The sequence below is a fragment of the Palaemon carinicauda genome, chromosome 8 (assembly GCF_036898095.1).
Source record: "Palaemon carinicauda isolate YSFRI2023 chromosome 8, ASM3689809v2, whole genome shotgun sequence".
NCBI classification, from domain to species: domain Eukaryota; kingdom Metazoa; phylum Arthropoda; class Malacostraca; order Decapoda; family Palaemonidae; genus Palaemon; species Palaemon carinicauda.
The window spans coordinates 62,925,378-62,940,070 of record NC_090732.1 but is presented as its reverse complement, the minus strand read 5'-3'; the positions used below and the strand labels follow the sequence as shown (position 1 = coordinate 62,940,070).

The 14,693-nt window shown below is 46.1% G+C and overlaps 1 protein-coding gene across 1 annotated transcript in view; it reads left to right on the top strand.

The window, feature by feature from the left end:
- ifc (delta4-sphingolipid-FADS-like protein ifc) overlaps positions 1 to 14,693 on the top strand; it is a 299,271-nt gene that overhangs the window by 180,423 nt on the left and 104,155 nt on the right. The gene's annotated exons all lie outside the window — the stretch shown is intronic.

Sequence of the window (14,693 nt, the reverse complement as noted above, 5' to 3'; positions counted from 1 at the left end):
CGAATTTTCCGGAAAATCCGCGATATGTATATATATATGGGTTATGGGAAAACCCCGCGAAGTGGTGAATCCGCGATTGTCGAACCGCGAAGTAGCGAGGGTTCACTGTAGTAAGAGGCCTTTGGTAGAAGCAGACCAAGCACCAGCTAAGAAATGAAAGTGGCAGTGATGAAGAAAATGCGTAGTGTAATTAAATTTAGAAAATAGAAAACGTAAAGTAAAAAAAAAATAGAAAAATAAAATAAAAAGAAATTTTATTTTAAGTTTATCGTAAGGTTGTGTTAGTATTTCCTGCCATTTGAAGATGCGTTTCCTGAAATTAAGTGTTAATGTTTTCTGTCATTTATAAAACGGATTTTGAGCGAGGCGAAAAATCTATTTTTGGGTGAGATAGCCATGTCGTCCTGATGGAAGGTTCCTTCAGTAGCTTCCTTAGGGTATATATGACTGCAGTAGATATTCCCAGAGAATTAAACTAAAGGTTTCACAGAATTCTAACCTCTGGCGTGAGTACCCAATAGCGTTAACGCTTCGAGGGGAAGAGGTGGCAAGATAACTGAGGAGCCCCTCCAAAGTTACCCTCCTTCGTTACTGCTACGGTACTCGCGACGTAAACAAATGGCAACCATATTGTGTGACGTCACGTCAATCCTCATTCCGAAGTACAGCTTCTACCAACCTCCGCGATACAGTATAGCAGGGAGGGGCCTGGCAGGCTGAACTGGAACAGTCGGGCTGGTCCATCAGGACAACATGGCTATCTCACCTAAAAATAGATTTTTCGCTTTGCTCAAAATCCGTTTTTTTGGGCTCAAGCCATGTTGTCCTGATGGAAGTGTACCAGAGAATTAATGTATCGTGGATTTTTCCCCATTCCAAGTGCCTTCTACTTCGAACAATATTCCTATGGTCTGGTGACCGTAGAGACCGTGACATCTCCGTTGAATGTCACTACCATTGGTCTTACAACGACCTGGCTTCCTGCCCCCCTGGCAGGAAAGACCTGTTTGGACAAGAGGGATATCTCAAAGTAATCTGACGAAGATAGACTCACCTGGGCAAAGAGATCGTGCCGGTCTCGAAGACAGATCAGAAGGTTAATATTTGTGTAAGAACAATATTATGCCATTAGGTGAGTGTATATTAAACAGTAGGAATATTAGGCATAAAATAACCATAGGATTAGGGGCAAATAAAACTATAACAGCAATTTATTTTCATATGAAAGATAGGAGCGAAATAAGATGCGTATGGTAAATAAAATAATTATTTTATTTGAAAAATTGCAAGGAATTACAGAAATTATTTACAATAATAATATTGGATAGCAGACATAGATTTCCAGTAAAGACGGTGATGTGGAATCTGAAAGGGAAAGTTTTTGCCTTTAAACACAAGTTCCCAGGGGAACGCTAGTCTTTAGAGTCAATATACACTTCATGTCCAAGAACATGTGGCACACGTGTAAGAATCTATGTCACTTCACCTTGATGAAGAACAATCTATCAGTAACTCTGTGTCCCTTGAAATCACTATATATCACACTAGGGTCAACACAGGCACCCATTGAGTTAGAGTCCCGAAATAACTCACTGTTCTACACAGATCTAAGCAGCAGGTTTCATTACACTGCCGGCTGCTACCACGAAATGTTTTATTTCGTGCACCTGCTTCGCATAGTGTTTGAAGAACACTCGCGATGATTTCCAGCCCGTAAAGGATCGGAGGCTTTCGAAATCTATTCCTTGGAAAAAGTTCAAGGAAGAGGTGACTTTCCTAGGATCATGACCTGCGGGTGTACTTTCAGGATCCGCTCTGCGAATAAAGTAGGTGATTTTCGCTCTTAGTTGTTTCAGTGACAGGTCACTACCCGATGTTTCTCCTCTAAAGAGTTGTCCTCCACCAAAGTCTGAAGTTCTTCGAAGATAGACCTTAAGACTCTCCACTGGGCATAGAGAGACATCTTCCTTCCGGGGGCAGATTCTCCAGGGGCCCCATCTTTTGGTGGGTAGTTCGTTTTTAGCGAGAAACGTGGTGTCGGGGAAGAGGGTAAGTTCACCTTTGTCGGTGAACTGTATCTGGCCCTCTTCTCTTGATAATGCCACTACAGTGAGCCCTTGTTTATCGTAGTAGATAGGTTCCAGACCCGACCGCGATAGGTGAAAATCCGCGAAGTAGGGACACCATATTTACGTATTTATTTAACATGTATATTCAGACTTTTAAAACCTTCCCTTGTACGTAGTACTGTTAACAAACTACCCTTTAATGTACAGAACACTTAATGCATGTACTACACTACCCTAAACTAAAACAGGCACAAATATTAAAGGCGATTTTATATCATGCGTTTCCTAAACACGCCAAAAAGCACGATAAAAAATGGCAACCAATGTTTTGTTTACGTTTATCTCTGATCATAATGAAGAAACAAACGCATTTACACATCTGTGTATAGGTTAGTTTTCTGCATCGATTATATTGATTATACAGTATGTTGATTTTGTTATTACCAATGTTTTACTTAATTTTTCTTAGGACTTCCAAATGAAATGTTTTTTTTATGTCGTCATAAAGTACGCTCCATCTTCGATCGTAATAAACAAACGAAGGCATTTAACGCGCACGATGAAAGTGATAAATAATGATATTACAGTAAAAGCTTTTAGAAAATATGTTATTACAAATATTATTTACCGTATCTATATAAAATCATACAGTACATACGTAGCAAAGCAGGAAAACAATTTATGAGAGAGAGAGAGAGAGAGAGAGAGAGAGAGAGAGAGAGAGAGAGAGAGAGAGAGTGTGTGTGTGTGTGTGTGTGTGTGTGTGTGTGTGTTGGTTTACGTACGTAAATGTAAATTTTAAACAAAAAAATATGATAGGTTATAACATGTATATTCAGACTTTTAAAACCTTCCCTTCAACTTGATGCATACTAAACTAAAACAGGCACAAATATTAAAATGTTAGAATATTAAAGTAAAACATGTAATAAAAAAAATAAAGATTGTTACTGTACTCACCACGAAAGATGTTGAAGAAAAACTTGAATGATGATGGTGATGAATTTGCTACACTGTAGAAATGATGATGATGAAGCTGATGATGTCTTCTACTGTGCAGCCGATGATAGTATTTTACGTCTCTTCAGACGAAGGTGTCTTTTCCTGGGACACCTCTTCAACTTCTTCGTGGGACACTTCTTCAATTTCTTCCAAAGGCGTAGTAGCAGGAGGCACTGGCTCTTTTTTGCGAGGCTGGAAGAACATTGTGATTGGAAGTTGCTGCCGCTGCTTCTTTTTTCGCTCGAAGAGCATCCTGTAGGGAGTCATGACGTCATCGATCTTGTTGCAGAATTGCATAGAATGAACCATATCCTCTTCCCACTCTTGCGACATTTCTTTCAACTCCTTCGCATGGTTGCAGAACTTGGCAAGCCGTTCTAATGTTAAGCCCGTTTCTTCGACATTTTCTTGGGTCTCTTCCTGTGTTTCACTGTCTTCTTCACTGGCCGATTTCGTCAGGTCTTCTAGGTCTGCGTCAGTTAGCGGCTGGGAATGGTAGTCCAACAACTCGTCGACGTCTTCAGTCGTCATGTCGCCAAACCCGTCACCTCCAATTATCGCAGCCAACTGCACAGATTTGTGTATTGCAGTGTGTTGAATCTCGGCAGGTGTAAATCCCTCGTCATCGTAAACAATCTGGGGCCACAACTTCTTCCAGCTCGCATTGACAGTAGCAGGTTTCATTTCTTGCAGTGCCTTCTGGATGTTCTGCAGGCACGTGGCTATTATGTACTTCCGCCAGTACGCCTTCAAATTGAAAGTTTCATCCTCATCATCTTGGGCAGCATCCACACACGCAACGAGGTCCGCCAAGGTATTCTTCGTGTAGAGGGCCTTGAACGCCCTGATAACCCCCTGGTCCATCGGTTGAATTAATGACGTGGTGTTGGGTGGCAGGAACTCAACCTGAATGCCCTCATGCGACAGATCAGTTGCGTGTCCACCAGCGTTATCCATAAGGAGAAGGATCTTAAATGGCAAGCCCTTCTCTACGAGATATTTGCTGACTTGCGGGATAAAACACTGGTGGAACCAGTTGGAGGTCAGCATCTTCGTAATCCATGCTTTTTGATTATGCATCTAGTACACGGGAAGGAGATTCTTATTTTTATTTTTCAAAGCGCGAGGATTTTTCGGCTTGTAAATAAGCCCCGGCTTTAGCAAAAATCCAGCAGCATTGCCACACATCACGAGGGTTACGCGATCTTTGAACGCTTTAAAGCCAGAGGCTTTGGCTTCTTCTTTAGACAGGAAAGTTCACGACGGCATTCTCTTCCAAAACAAGCCGGTCTCATCCATATTAAACACTTGTTCCGGCTTATATCCACCTTCAGCAATAATGTTCTTGAACGTCTCGTTCGCGTAAGTTTCAGCAGCGGTAGTGTCAGCGGAAGCAGCCTCGCCATGCAGGGAAACGCTTTTCAGGGCGAAGCGTTTCTGAAACTCCGCGAACCATCCTTTGCTGGCGGAAAAACGTTGTTTCTGAGGCTGGGAATCAGTGGATGTCCCTGGTTGAGGTTCATCTACATCATCTTTGTCTTCTTCAGCATGGTCGCCATCGTCGTCTTGAGGTTCCTTTGCCGCAAAATTCTCATACAAGCCCAAAGCCTTGGTTCGGATGGTGTTCGTATCCAAGGCTATGTTCTTCTTCCGGCAGTCGGCAATCCAGACTGCTAAAGCACCTTCCATACGGACGATCGTTTTATTACGCGTGGTAACGACTCGCTTCGCTGATCTGCTAAAGGTGATGGCAGCCGTCTTTCTAATGTTCGCCTCGTCCTTCTTGATGTAGCGAACGGTGGATTCGTTCACTCCAAAATGGCGGGCTGCGGCCGCGTAACTTCTGCCTTATTTTAACATATCGAGAAGTGTCACCTTCTCAGCAATTGTCATCTTTCGGTGGCGTTTAGGCTCACTACCAGCCTTAGTAGAAGCAGAACGCTTGGGAGCCATTGTACAGTAGGGGTTAAACAGAAGTTCAACAAAAAGTTCAACTTAAAACAGTCACGCACAGCACAGATTAAAGTTCACAGTAACGTAGCAGCATCTACCCGGCGAGAGAGCGGCAAACGAAGTGGTCGCGAAAAGATGCTGCGGGTTGGAGAAGCGGTCAAAATACCAATCACAGGCTAGATTTCAAAACTTGGGATCTGATTCGTCATCTATCAGCACTTGAACCAATCACAGTCTGTCTTACATGGTACGTAGTAGTTACCAATTCAAATACAAGGTACTACGTATACAGCTTTACGTACGCTTTTTTACGCTTGTTTTGTTGTAGGATATGTACGCTTATTCGAGATGTGATTTTTGCAACAAAGAATATTATTGGATGCAGTACTACGTACGTATACATACAAAAGATTCATGGAAAAGATGCACATCCATTACATTTGTAGTAGTAGCCATCAGCAGCCTTACACCATTCAAATACGGTATGACTGCATCTAATTTGCGTTCCATGTTCGATTTAATTTTACTACGTACTGTATACTGAATTATCGTATGATCACATTCTCTTTTCGTGTTTTATTTCTTTCTGTACTGAATTATATGTCATATGTAATGCAATGAACCATCAGTAAGAGCAGATATTACTAATCACAGTATTAATGGAATTAACGAAATACTGTACGTATTTGGGGTCTTCATATATCGCGGTATTTTCGAAATTTCCGGAAAATCCGCGATGTATGTATATACATGCGTTATAAAAAAAATCCGAAGTGGTGAATCCGCGATAATCGAACCGCGAAGTAGCGAGGGCTCACTGTATTTCACTGGCTCGGGCTCCCAAGGCGAGAGCAAAAAGGAAAATTACTTTTTGAGTCAGAGGGCAAGATTTGTTGTCGAGGCTAGAGGCAAAATGGAGCACCTTATCCAGGGACCAGGTGATGGGTCTCGGTGGAGGTGCTGGACGGAGTCTAGCACACGCCTTCGGTAGTTTATTGAAGATTTCGCTGGACAAATCTATTAGGAAGGCGTACAGTAGTGGTCTAGTCAAGGCCGATTTGCAAGTGGAAATCGTATTGGCAGCTAAGCCTTGTCCATGAAGGTGAATGAAGAAGGACATGCAAAAATCTATGGAGATTTCCGTAGGGTTTTTTGCCTTGACGAAGGATACCCACTTCTTCCAGGATGATTCGTATTGCCTTCTGGTAGACTTTGTTTTGTATTCCTCTAGGAAGTCTAAACTTTTCTTCGAGATCCCAAACCTTTTCTTTACGGCTAGGGAGAGAAAATCATGAGATGAAGGTCTTTGACTTTCTTTGATGAAGTGAAGACAGTCGACTTCTGCACCTGTTGGGAGAGAACTGGGCCCAGCAGGGGGATCATCCTGGGCTGTAGCTCCAGGACCAGGGGGAACCAGTTGCTCCGAGGCCACTTGGGAGCCACTAGAGCTGCTGTCCCCTTGAAGGTTCTCAGTTTGGCGAGGACTTTCAGCAGAAGGTTGGGTGGAGGGAACAGGTAAATCTTGGACCATCTGTTCCAATCCAGCTTCCGCTTTGGGGTCCTCGTAAGGGGCCACATATCAAGGAAGTTGCTTGTTGTCGCTCGTCGCGAAGAGATCGATCTGTAGTTCCGGGACTTGACGAGAGATGAAGGAGAATGATCTTGTGTCTAGAGAGCATTCCGACTATATGGCTTGTCCTCGATAGAGCGTCCGCCGTCACATTGCGGAATCCTTGTAGGTGAACTGCAGACAAGTGCCATTTCTTCCTGTCCGCCAGGCGGAAGATGGGTAAAAGCACCTGATTTATGTGGAGCGATCTAGAGCCCTGACGGTTGAGACATCTGATTACTACCGAGAGTCAGACAGATGTGGATCGAGGGACGCGGGGATAATTTCTTCAGAGCAAGAAGAACCGCCATGGCCTCCAAGATGTTGATGTGAAACGTCTTGAACAGGGGAGACCATGTTCCTTGAACCTGTCGTTGATGGGAGTGACCTCCCCAACCCTCCAGAGAGGCGTCTGTGTGGATGTTGATCGACGGAGGTGGAGGTTGAAGAGTGATGGATCTTTTCAAGGTCCTTGCTTCTGACCACGGGCTTAGAAGTGAGCGAAGCCTGTTCGGTAGGGGTCTCTTGAGATCTCTTCGAGCGATGGATGCGTTTCGTCTCCAGACTCCTGAGGCATCCTTTAGCTGTGCTCGTAGCACTGGGTTTGTCACTGAGGCGAACTGTAGGGAGCCGAGTACTTGCTCCTGTTGTCGTCTTGAAATCCGTTTGGATTTTAAAAGTCTTCTGACAGACCTGGCTATTTCTTTCCTTTTCTTCAGCGGGATGGAAAAGCGGTGTGACTGAAGATCCCAATGGATTCCTAACCATTGGAACTTCTAAGCTGGAGCGAGGCGAGACTTCTTGGTGTTTATCTTGAAACCCAGATGTTCCAGGAACTGGGTGACTTTGCTGCAAGCTCTCAAACATTCTTCTGGCGATGTCGACCAGACCAGCCAGTCGTCGAGGTAGGCCATCACTTGGACGCCCTGAAGGCGTAGCTGGTGGACGATTGTGTCTGCTAGCTTGGTGAAGATTCTCGGAGCCACGTTGAGCCTGAAGGGCATGGCTCTGAAGGCGTAGCTTCTTCTTTGGAGCCGAAATCCTAGGTAGGAGGAAGCGTGGTGGTTCATTGGGATGTGCCAATAGGCATCCGCCAGGTCTATTGAGACCGTGTAGGCCTTGTGAGGCAGTAGGGCTCTTATTTGTTGAAGAGTCAGCATCTTGAATTTGTTGTTCGCAATGAACTTGTTGAGGGGGACAAGTCGAGAATGACTCTGAGTTTGTCTGAGTCCTTCTTTGGAAAACAAAATAGTCTTCCTTGGAACCTGGTGGACTTTACCCTCTTGATCACCTTTTTGTTCAAGAGTTCTAGGACATATTCTTCCAAGAGGGGGGTTGATGGCTGGAAGAATTGGTGGAAGGTTGGAAGTGGTTGTGTTCAGCTCCAACCTAGTCCCTTCTTGATGATGCTGTGTGCCCAAGGATCGAAGGTCCAACGATCCTGAAAGTGGCGGAGTCTTCCTCCCTCCGGAAGCACTTCATTGCTTCTGGTTTCCCGAGGGTTTGCCACCTCGGCCGCTAGCTCCCCTTCCTCCTCTGCCCCTGGAGGGACGGCGAGAGGAGTCTCTGCCGGAGCCTCTACCTCTGGGACGAAAGGTAGCGGACTGTCGTTCGAAGGCAGGGGTGAAGACCGGTGACTGCGACACCACCGGTTGGGGAACCAACTGAAAGGTCTGTTGTGGCTGCGCGACCACTTGGGGAGTAGCGGGAGCCGGAAACTGGTGTTTTGGCTGACGATGCTGGGGCCTAGATTTTGAAGATTTCCTCTTAGGCTGAGGGCAAGAGATGTTTGCCCCAGATGTTGGAGGAGATTAGTTTCCTGGGTTCGTGTTTTACAGCCGCGTTGGCAAACACGAACTCTCTGCAGGCTCTCTGGGCCCTGATGAAGCTATATAAGTCCTTCATCACTGTGACTAGGTGGGTCTTCGCGAGAACCATATACAAGTCTGGGACCCTAGCGTCCCCGGCCATGACTTCGGGCTGAATCTGATGGGACAGGGAGGCGGCTAGCCTCTCCTTGGTCTCCTGTTCCCGACGAAGAAGGTGGTCGTTTAGTTTTGGAAGGTCTTCATTAAACTGACGACCAGCTGCGTCAGGTTCCAGTTTCCCGACCGTGAAGGTAAACTGGATATCTTTCCAGAATCTGTCGTCGGGGGGAAGGGCGAGGGAGAGAGGCCTGCACTCCTCCAGTGTAGGGCAGGGCTTTCCTTCCTCCACCGCCTTCATGACCGCATGGAAGGCCTTTTCCACGAAGGGAAAGGTTGCAGTAGAGGGAGCAAGAAAGGACGGGTGTTTCTTGCTTAATGCCGGCATCTTAAGACAGTCTGCCAGCATGGCTTGGGCTTTTGAGTGATCGAGCACGATCACTTCCTTGGGTTCGGTCTCCTCCTTGGAGGCCGGTTCGGACCTGAGCCGGACGTAACAGTCCGGGTAAGCCTCAAAGCTGGGGAAGAATTCCACTTCTTCCAAGAGGATGGATCCTAGCTTGTCGTTTATAAAGATCTTTCCAGTTGTAATTGACATATGCTCGGCGTACCTCCAGGGGTTAGACTCCGAGCAGTGGGGGAGGTCCTTAACCGAGATCTTCTTCGGTTGCTTAAACACCATAATAGTACTTTTGAGCTCCTCCTGATTCTTTCGGAGCTTCTCGTCCATCAGAGCCATCAACATCCGGATGGCATCTTTGGTGGCGGTTGGCAAGGGTTGCGAGGCGGTGGAGGTAGAGGGGACAGGCTCCTCGACCACTACAGGGGTTACCGGAGTTGGTGGGGCGACCTCGCCCTCCGAATCAGGGTACTCCACCTGATCCTCTTCTTCCTCCAGATCCTCCCCCATGAGGGTCCTCTCGGTATCATCGGACACTTCCGACGTCTCCACCTCGTCTAGGTGACACTTTGGGAGTGTAACCGAAATGTCGGGTTCAACCACCAGTTGAACGGTGGGAATCTGATCCTGGGGAACCACAGAATCTGAAGATGCTTTTGGGAAAAGCATGGCCCTCATCTTTTCATATGGGAGATAAGGCCCGGTGGCCTTCTTCTGGAAACCGCGCACCCACTTGCGCAGTTTCTCTCGAGCGATGTCCCTGACCTCCTTGGACGGAGGGTTATCGAACGCCTCGTCAAGAAGGCCTTTGCAGGTTGAACAGGTCTGCGGATCCTAGTACTTGAGGTTACCCTTCTTGGCAACACGGGGCGTGGGTCCGGCACGCCATATGCCGGTAGAAGTCCGGGCGGCGAACTCCGCAGAAGGATCTCTCACACTTCACGTACTCCTGTAAAAGAAAGAGGCTATGAGTTTGTGGAAGACATAGTTATGGCTTACATTACTCTTAAGATTAAGATTGACTTATCTCTGTAAGATTGGTTTATTATTATGAGCTCAGGATAGGTGAGCTAGAAAGGAAGTAGGAAGACACATACTTGTGAATCTCGTCCAGCTGCTTACCGTGACCTTTTCTAAATTCCTTAGGACCTGAAGGTTCTAAAGGAGGGAGAGCATCCTTATGGATGAGCCAAGCTTAGGCTTCCTTATTAAGGAATTGTCTACAGAATGGAAATGATCTGAAATCATTCAGAACCTAGGCCCTAGGGAGAGAGAGGGGGAAAATAGGATAAACCCCCTTATATAATTGAGTAGGTCCCGGCAAGAGACTGCACTGAGAAGCACAGAGTATGCTGGAAAATGTTGTACTGTGCAACCGTACACCATAGCCACTGTTTTAGAAGGTATGAAATACCAAAGAAAAAGTGGTCAGGCTATCCGGCTGCATCAGAGCGACTGCCGGCGCGGGGCCAGCAGCCGGGGGAGGGGTGCTTGTCCATTAGAGCCTTAGGTAGCGGCGCCGGCAGACCGGCGGAAAGCTGGAGGCCGGTCCGGCGGGGTGAATCCATCTAAGGCCACACATTGAGCAGCAGAGAGATAGGAGACACAGAGGGAGGCGATCGCTGGCACGGCGGCGGGTCGCCGGCAGGACGGAGGCCTCCGGCAGCCGGCAGGCTGTCAGCATTGGTGAACTTTAGCTGACCTCATAAGATGGAGGGGATGGATACCTGGGATGTCGGCGGTTAGCGTCGGCAAGGGGCGGCAGCCCCCGGCAGCCGGCAGGCTGTCGCCATTGGTAATCCTAGGATGGTAGCATCTTATGAAGTGGAAAGGTCACCTGGGGTGTCAGCAGCTAGCGCCAGCAAACGGAGGCGGCAGTGGACCGGCACCATGATAAGAGAGAGAGAAAGGTAAGGAAGGGTAATGTCCGATACCCGACCGGCTTCCCTCCGGAAGGAGTGCTCTCATGATAGGAGGGGATACGCCTATCATCCGGCGGCAGGGAGCCGGCAGACGGCCGGAAGCCTGTGGTAACCCAAGGGAGGGACAGAGGGCACTCAAAGAGGGGGGACCTTCTGCCAGCAGGTAGGCCGCCGGCACCACTCCATAGTACGACTATGTAGGGGAAGTGTAACAGAGTGGCCAGCCAAGCAGAAGAGCATAGCTAACCCTACAACTCTCCCCAGGGGAGGAGTTGTAGGACAGCGGACAGGAGTGTGAAGGCAAGCCAACACAAAGGGCTAGAGTGGGGGAGGGGTTAAGGGTCTTTAGGGGGTGGGGGGAATCTGTTAGGTGCTAGTCTGATCGGGCAGGAGAGAAACGCTCCCCAACCTAGGGAGGGTTAGCTCAGATCAGGTACAGCACTGGTGTACTGTCCTAAACTATAATAAAACAGAATCCCCCAAGGCCTAACCTAAACCAGGAGAACCTTTCTCCTAGGTTAGGAAGGTTTGGGAAAGACGCATCGCTAGGCTGCAGGGAGGAAGGGAGTGTCCCAACTAAGTGCAGTCTAGGGGGAAGGGCAGAGCCCTTTCACCTTCGGTCTCAGTCGATACCTTAAGGGGAAGTCGTTCCCCTAAGGTGGACTGGGAAGAGCGATAGGTATTCTGGGGTTCTGTCCTAGGTCCCTCCATATACTATGTAGGGAAGAGGGAAGAACAACCTAGCCTAACCTACCTGAGAACTATCCTGGGTAGGGGGGCTAAGATATAGCAAGGCTACCCAGAGGGAGGTTACCAGTAGGTAACAGGGGATAAAAGGAAACATACAAGGGCCCCAACATTGGGTTAGGGGAGTGTGGTATGGGTGAACCAAGCACGGTCCCTTGTATGGTCCCTAGAAGGCGAAAGTACATGTGCAACACTGAATCTTGTATGTTTAGAATGCCTATATCTTCATTTAAAATAACCTAGGAACACTTATTATATCGTGCAAAGTAAACATGAACACTAGGCTATCGAGCTTAGGGGCTAGGCTAGCAATCTAGCATGGGGTTAGGCAAACACTAGTTGCCTAAAACGAATACTAACGGCATAATATAACTAATTCCTAGCAATGAAGACTAAATAACTAATGATATTAATTAGTTATAAGACCAGGAGGGCTGTTCTGGCTAACTAATTAAAGCATGCGAGGCGAACAGCGGCGTCGTAAAATGGCGCCTCCGGTCGAGACACAGCTCTGCCACAAAACACAAGATTTAAGGATAAAAAATCGTTACTTTACGGCCAGAGCTTATTTAAACAATACAAGAACCTGGTACTCAACTTTCCAGTAGAAGGCGAGGTCGAAGGCTACGACATGACGATCGATGACACGGATAAAGAAAGGCAATCCGGAAAAACCAACTGACGTAGAAGCTACTAACAGAGGAATGAGGACGGACGTGACGTCACAACAATATGGTTGCCATTTGTTTACGTCGCGAGTACCGTAGCAGTAACGAAGGAGGGTAACTTTGGAGCGGCTCCTCAGTTATCTCACCACCTCTCCCCCTCGAACGTTAACGCTAGGTGGGGTGCAGATAGCCATGTGGCATGTTAATGCATGCGTCCCCTGTTGATATACAATATCCAGAGGGAAACCTTTAGGGTACTCGCGCCAGAAGTTAGAATTCTGTGAGACCTTTAGTTTCATTCTCTGGGAATATCTACTGTAGTCATATATACCCTAAGGAAGCTACTGAAGGAACTTTCCATCAGGACGTCATGGCTTGAGCCCAAAAATCTGTTTTGTAAAGTTAAGTGTTTACGTTTTCTGGCACTTATGCATAAACTTTTTCTGCTGTTTTCATCCTCCTCTACCGCCACGCACTTCGCTCTCGGACATTGCCTCACTCCGAAGGTAAGGTTTCACATTGCTGTTACTGCATTTTTACTATTTACTCTAATTAAACTCTTATTTTTCAGATTATCAATGTTAATTTATTATTAAATGATCAAATTACAGTATTTTTAATATTTAGTATTGTTTAGTGGTGCATATCCTTTTTTTAATCATATATTGTGGTTTTTTTCTAAGGGCTGGAACAAATTAGGCTATTTACATGTAAAAGGTAACTTACTGCATGAAAAAAATCACTTAACAAAAGCCCTTATGGAACCAATTGATTTAGTGTTGCGAGGCATCGCTGTATTGGCTATACTTATGGAACCCACAATTATTTAATGAAGATTGGGGAAGGGAGACAGACCCCTTTTTGTAATATATGTCAAGTGACAATAGATATTAAACATTTTAGTCGATTGTCCTGTTTATAATCTTCATTGGACCCATTTACTCCAGGACAAACCTTTTAAGAGATATCCTGGAGTAAAATTGTAATACCCTGAACTTAAGAAAACTAAGAGTACGGTATTTGTTTATATCAAGAGTTTTAATTAATTATATTTATTTATTTTTTCAATCCTTTTAATCCCTTTCTATTTTGCATTTAGAGGTTATTGTATGAAAGTTGTGCGATTGGTTTTAAAGTTTAAAATAGTACCAAATCTTGCGAGTGTACAGGTATGATTGATTGATTTGCATTATACAGTGCTGAATGGCTTTTGATGCCCCAATGCTTGGTTTAAGGCTTAAATTTTATATTTAATTCAATTCAATTCATGCTTGAAGGTTATCCAGCAACTTCTCACAGAGCAAGGGTTTTTGCAAACATTTGCGAGGAGGATGGCAGGATAGCTCCAGGAATTGTCCTCTGCCGTCTATCAGGGGAAGTGAGCCATCTTTTGTTGCTGGTGTCATGAAAGAGGTATCGCTCCTCTCAGTGCCATTATCCTAGTGATAGCCGAGTTCCTATTGTACCCGGGAGAAAAAACTCTTCTGTCTCAGCAGTGAAAAGCTACTTTTCAGCCTTGAGCCAAGCCTTTAGATTGAGTGGAGTTAATATTTCTTCCTCGATGGAATTGTCTCTCATCCAATGAAGTTTAGAGTGCACATGCCATCAATCGAAAGTCAGACTACCTTCTTTGAAAGTAGTTCGTGTACTACAAGCCTGGAAAAGAGCAATCTTACTAACCGCTTAGTAATCAAACCGTGACTTGACCTTGAAGACTGTTTATTGTTAACTCAGAGCTAGTGAGCTACAGGATCTGCCTTACAATATCGTCTGTTCAAGGGGATGGGGGCAAGTGACTCACAGCTTTGTCCCTGAGGTTGTTGCCAAGACTCAAAATCCGGCTGTTGCGGATTCTAGATTCAGGGCCCTTCTGGATTGTGAGTGTCTGTTTTGTAACTGATGACCCAGATCATTTATTACTGTGCACTGTGAGGGCATGAGGAAGTATCTCAAACGAATCGCTAGAGCCCATCCACAAGTCAAGAGAGTCTAGGAGAATCACAAGAATTTGATCTCTCCTGGATTACACAGATCATCGAGTGAGTGCTACAAACAAGACCTCCACTCCTCCTGACTGTAGACCCAGAACTCACGATGTCGGGTATTAACATTCTTGGCGTTCAAAAAGTACTATTCTATGACGCAGGTCTTACAAGCGGGCACGTGGAAAGGACAAACAACGTACACAGCCCACTACCAGTAAGACATAACCCACAGGAACCTGGATAATTTCTCAATAGGTCCTGCGGTGACTGCACAAAACGTGGTTATGAATACCTTGTCTCCCTTGTAGGACAAGTAGCAGTTGGTTGAGGGCAGATGTTACCCCGGTAGTAAGCCTAGAATGAATGTGTGAGTGTCTGGACCTCTCCTTTCTTCATTATCCCCAGTCTTGGGG